The sequence below is a fragment of the Berghia stephanieae genome, chromosome 2, assembly GCF_034508935.2.
Source record: "Berghia stephanieae isolate SIO BIC M18660-M18661 chromosome 2, UCSD_Bste_1.3, whole genome shotgun sequence".
Lineage (NCBI taxonomy): Eukaryota > Metazoa > Mollusca > Gastropoda > Nudibranchia > Aeolidiidae > Berghia > Berghia stephanieae.
Window position 1 is genome coordinate 82439361 of NC_088361.1, and position 5968 is coordinate 82445328.

At 33.5% G+C, this 5968-nt stretch overlaps 1 protein-coding gene across 1 annotated transcript in view; it reads left to right on the forward strand.

Moving 5' to 3' along the window:
- Positions 1-1339: 1339 nt before the first annotated feature.
- LOC144963754 (uncharacterized) overlaps positions 1340-5968 on the forward strand; it is a 71595-nt gene continuing 66966 nt past the window's right edge. The window contains exon 1 of the mRNA XM_078897698.1: positions 1340-1413. The gene's annotated coding sequence lies outside the window, so the exon portion shown is untranslated. The remainder of the gene's footprint in view (positions 1414-5968) is intronic.

The window sequence follows — 5968 nt, forward strand, 5'->3', positions numbered from 1 at the left end:
ACTTCCCTCGTATTGACGCATAGTAACTTAGTAACTGGCTCTAAACCATCGGAGCAATGGCGGACGCCGTTAAGAAATATTTCTCCGACGAGCATAAAACGGTATCCAGAGGAGAAAAACATTATAAATATGATAATGTTTTGACTTTTATACATTTTGATCACATGACATATAAAAAGTTCTAGCCAGCATGAAGAATAAAAAGTACCGATTTTCTTTGTTTGAATCCAATTGTGTTCAGTTGTCACACCTACAAGTATTTACACGTAGTATGTGGCCCATCGCGTTAATCTGTGATCTTGGTGAAGTAATCTAGATGTTGAAAACTGAGGATTTAGTATAAATCTAAGTTAAATGCAAGTTAAGAAATAAGCGTCTCTCTCTCTCTCTCTCTCTCTCTCTCTCTCTCTCTCTCTCTCTGTGTGTGTGTGTGTGTGTCTCTCTCTCTCTCTCTCTGTCTCTCTCTGTCTCTCTCTCTCTCCCTCTCTCTCTCTCTCTCTCTCTCTCTCTCTCTCTCTCTCTCTCTCTCTCTCTCTCTCTCTCTCTCTCTCTCTCTCTCTCTCAATGTGTATTGTATGGTAATACTTCAGACTTCAGTTTCAAGCCCATTCCTACACAATACCATTTTTAGATAATTGGTTATATATATATATATATATATATATATATATATATATATATATGTATATATATATATATAATATATATATATATATATATATATATATATATATATATATATATATATATATTCAGGTGGTCGGGGTTTAAGATGTAATCATCAGACATGTCTTGTCGCATGTTTACTATTTGTTGCACGTGTTATTCCAATTGCATTGAATTGGGGGAAAAGCGGGTGGGAGACTTCGCCTCCAGTCCCAGACAGGAACCCGTGAGTGAACTTAAAAGTCAGGAGAATTCTCCACTGCTCATGTATTTGACGTAGTCTAAAAAAAAAAATACCCATTTTGAAAATTTTGGCCAGAAAAATCATTTTTCAAATATCAATCGATTAAAATTACCTTCATCTTGTCAAAAACTCTTTAACTTGGAACTCCTGGTAATTTCTTAAAGGTTGTGAGAGTTTTTGACACGATGAGGGTCGTATTAATCGAACAATATTTGAAGGATGAGATTTCTGGCCAAATTATTTTTTTTAATGGTTTGTTTTTCTTTCAGAGTAAGGCAGTATTATTCGTCCGTCGCTTTATGGATCGTGGATCGATACGCGCGTGAGAGCTGTGAGCGATGGACTCGACTTGAATAGAATCTTAAGATTATACACGGCCCGCCCGCCTCGCTGCTGTGCTCAGTGCGTATCGCTGATCTAGTAGTGATCATTAGTCTTGGTGAGAGCATGGGGGTTGGATCAAGCTTAGCAACAGCAGGAGGTTAATACTTCTGGGAGACAGGGTAAGTCCTATCGATAAATTTAAGTATTAATTATTTGCTGGTTCCTATTCCACGTGGAGTCGATTCGGTGTTGATGTTATTGTGATTGTTCGTATACGCGTGTGGTTTGCTCAGAGTCAGGGTAAAAGAAGTCCGGAGTGGCGAAATTGAAATAAAGTTGCAGAGTAAAATTGTAAACAAAACTCGATCCATAGATAGAATGCGTTAATGATTAATAAAAAGAATAACGTTGACATCTCGCAGATTTTTGTCATTGTTTCAGACCCAAAGTCATGTGTTTATTTCTCACTAAATTAAATCAATCATACTCAATGCGTTTAAGGTGACACATAGATTTATTTGTCGATACATTTTTTATTTTGAGTAGAAGTTGTACTTTATCAAGCGCATACCATCAATACTCACGAGTTCTGTCCGCCATATCAATCCTATCAACACACAAAACTAAGTGTAAACATCAAGGTTGAGATATGTTAACGAGAACTAATCACTCAACTGGCGGTATAAAAACTATGACAAAGAGGTGAGCGACGTCATCTTTATTCCTTCTGTTCCATGCGCGCTAAAATTAACGAATTAAATACATCTAAAGCCATACAAAATACCTTTATTCCATCCCTCAATGTACGATTGTTAGGTATTTCGTAGCCAATAAGTTGTAAAAAGATTTTTTGTAACTTAGTTCAAGTTATCTGAAGTAATCATTTTAGAATATAATTGTTGCACCAAAGATTATTTCAGATGACCTGTCACCCGTCTTTTCAAACTGCATTTTAGCCAATAAAATAAGTGAAAATATTATACAATCGGTGAAAAATTTTTGGTTCGACGGGTTAAAAACATTATTCAATGATTATGTTTTTACTAAGAAAGGACATGGTTCTCCAAGATTGGGATAAGTAACCTAAACTTTTTAATGTCACATAAATTTATCAAACCTTTCTTTCAATCATTTTAGGAAATTATGACGTAGACTATTCAAATTGCAAATTCAAAATCTGGTTGCTATAGGAAGATAACATACTTTATTTTATTCTTTTAAACAATTTTTTTTTGCCTTGTGACGATATCAATATTCCCAGATTTTAAAATTATTTATTATCTCTGTGTAGGTCTTAATAAGTCAATTTGTACTCATTAGTTTTAGAGCAGCAAAATCTTATCCATTTACGAACATTTCTACAGAGAGAAGTCTTTAAAACATTCCAATCTTCGCACATATGTTAAGACGTCTTTGGGAGTACCTTCATATATATTTAATACATTTCTTTTATATAATTTATAACTACAGAAGTGTTCATTTAAAAAATAATTTTACTTCAGTTACTGCCCAGAATATTTTGATGATTATTTCAAGGGTACCTTCCCACTTCTGTCCCATCATTAACTTGGCTGAGTAAAATTTGGATCATAAAATGTAGGTTAGATCAGCGTAATATCCTGAAATGAGTAAATGAATCGAAATGGATTAAATTTACCTAAATCAGGATAAACTTTGGCTCCATGAACTCAGGTATTTTAAAAAACTATTTTCAGAGTATTTTCAGTTCATGAAAGGTTTGTTTATTTGTAAAACTCTGCTAAACGTTTTTAAAGTTGCACAAAAGACCAACACTACGTATTTGAAAAACAATTGTTAACAGTTGTCTCAAAAGGGATATTATGTCGTGTGAATTTTGTGCTCAAAATTCAACTTTTAGCTTATTTCATAAAATTGGGCTTCCTTTTTATTAACAAAAAATAGTTTGACTTTTAAGCCAACTTTCTTCATTTAGTTCATTCCGATATTGTGCCTCATTAAGGCGATGGGTTGTAATACGTTACACAAGAAATATATTTTAAAAGCGTGACTAACTTCCATATAAGATAAATTGGCATCGATAGCGGTTGGATTAGGAGAAATTGGGAACATTTGTAAACTAATCTACCCAACGCGTACAAACATGCGACCAGGTTTAAGTCACCAACTATTGAATCGAACAGTCACTAGTTTATAATTAATTAATCAGGTAACCTCCGCACTACAGGAAGTTTCAAAAAACTGGTCCGAAAACGCGTCTTCCAAATATCGATCGATTTAATTGACCCTCATCTTGGCAAAACCTCTAAAACCCGGGACCTCGCAAAGCCCCATATTTGAGAGTTTTGTTTTTTTTCCAAGATGAGGTCTTTTAAATCGATCGATATTTGAAGGACGAGTTTTCTGGACAAATTTTTAACTACGTGTTTTTCAAGAGTACAATATTAACTGGTTAATTAAGCGCTCATTTCATACAACCTTCCTAACGATTTCCGATACCAAAGTTTGTTGGACAACAGCTTGTTTACAATGAAGTCGTGACCTACAGAAAATAAAGGTGTTGTTTTAAAATTCTACAAAAGAGTTATTTTTTCATCGTCAAAATAGTAGGACAAGGGTATAAAAATAAATTTAGAAACTTCTTGTATTTTAAAGTTGCAAAAGTAAAATTAGGTAATACGTACAGAATTCATTCAAACCGAAAAACAAAATTTTTATAAATAGTGAATTTAATAACAACAGTTCAAGAGTAAAAGTAAAATTACAAAGTAACAAAACAAACAAAATAGTATTGACACATTAAATATTGTTTATTATTCCTTCAGATAATATTAATATAATATCAACGATATCTTAAAATTTCACAGACATTGTGTAATATGTTATAAAGATTTTAGATTAAAATCTAAATTTTCTCACCAGCCATATGAACTTAAAATGAAAGTATGGCATTTGACGAAAGCATGACACAAAATACTATCGATATTTATAGCACATCCTGATCAATTGACCGATTATCATGAAGGCTAGACTAAGTGTATTCTATTTTCGAAGCTGAAAATGTCTTAAAATAATACACAAGAGTTGAGTTTTTTAATCACCACCGTCTGATCTTTTAGGAATAATGTATCAAAAAGAAATTTAAAAACGTTTGATATTTTTTAAGTTGCAAAAGTAGAAATAGAATATTTTCAGAATTCGTTTAAAGAACACAAGACATAAAACTTCGAAAACTAAATATTATATCTTTGATTTATGTTTTTAAAAGTCCTGAATTTTCAGTATTTTTATAATAATGGAGCTATTTCTGTTTGTCACCGGGTATTTGGGTCTAATCTTTTAAAAAAATATTTGCCTCCTGTTTCATTCAGTCCAATTATGACATTACTGTATACCATCGGATTGGGAAAAGTAGCAGTCGGCTATTTATTATTACGCTCTTTAGAGCCACCGTGCCAGTACAACATTGTACCTCAAAATAAGACAGCTATAGATGCATGTTCTTCATTGAATGGGTCTTCATCCGATTCCAAAATTATGTCTGTTTAATCTAGCAGAACCATCTAACCAATTATTGCTGCGTAAGTAAAGCAAGGGATAAGAAGAAAATAAATCTGTTTTTATTGGGATTCGAACCAGATGAGCTTGTGTGTAAAATGATTGTTTTACTTATGTAGCTACGTGGTTTAGCGGTATCTCAATCGACTTGTAGGTGGAAGGTTTGAGTTCATTGTTGAGGTCACAAGGCTGAGTCAATTGAAATGTTGTTATATTCACTTTTCCCCACTATACGCAGGTGTTAAACGAGTACCTGGAAGACAACAGGCAATGTTGTTTCAGTTGGAATCAATCCTAATAGATAAAAAAAAAGGCGGAGTGTCTCGTCCTACAAATTCACTGCTGCTACTGTATTACAGTGCCGTTGTAAAGTTTTTTGTGCATTTGTGGATTTTGCACTATATAAACACAGAAATATTTTCTTTAATTGAGCATGTTATTATTATAATGACAATAAATGTAATTATTTAAAAACTGAATATTTTGTCTCATTATAACTATTTTTCTCCAAAAAACAAACAAACAAAAATATATAGACTTAACCGGCGTTTCATTTTTGTGAATATAAAATTTTATTTTTTATATTTAAAGTGACAAATTAGGGAGTAAAGTATAGATAGAATGCGCTTGGCCGAGTAGTTCACAACATTGCCATCCGGAAGTATAACGGACCAACACACAAACTCTGTGTAACCATGAACTTTTATAGTCTGGTTAATACAGTGTAGTGAGAACAACTCACAAACGCGGATGGCAAAAACAATAACAAAGGCCTGAGTGACGTCATCTGCATACTATCTATAGATATATAAATGTATGTATGAACCAGTGTCAAACAAAGCAAGAAAGAAAATGCAAGAAAAAAAAAGCATCCCCAAAAAATTAGTTTTTTTCGATTCATATTTTATACTCCCGTTCTAACACCATGTGGCCTTCTGGTGTATGATACTCGCCTTCGGATCTGAAGGTCCTGACTTCAAATCCCTGCTCTGAGCTGCGCATTGTTGAGTCCTCGGAAAAGGCTTTTTACTCTCGTCGTACTCAGGTGTAAAATGAGTAACTGGCCATTAACAGCGTTGTGACTGACCGAAAAAAAATGTAAGATCGCCTAACGGGCTTCATGTCCTTCATGTTAAATATTGATGTTAGCCAAGGACCACCTAGTAAAGCCCTTTGAGCACATTTAGTGGATATTAC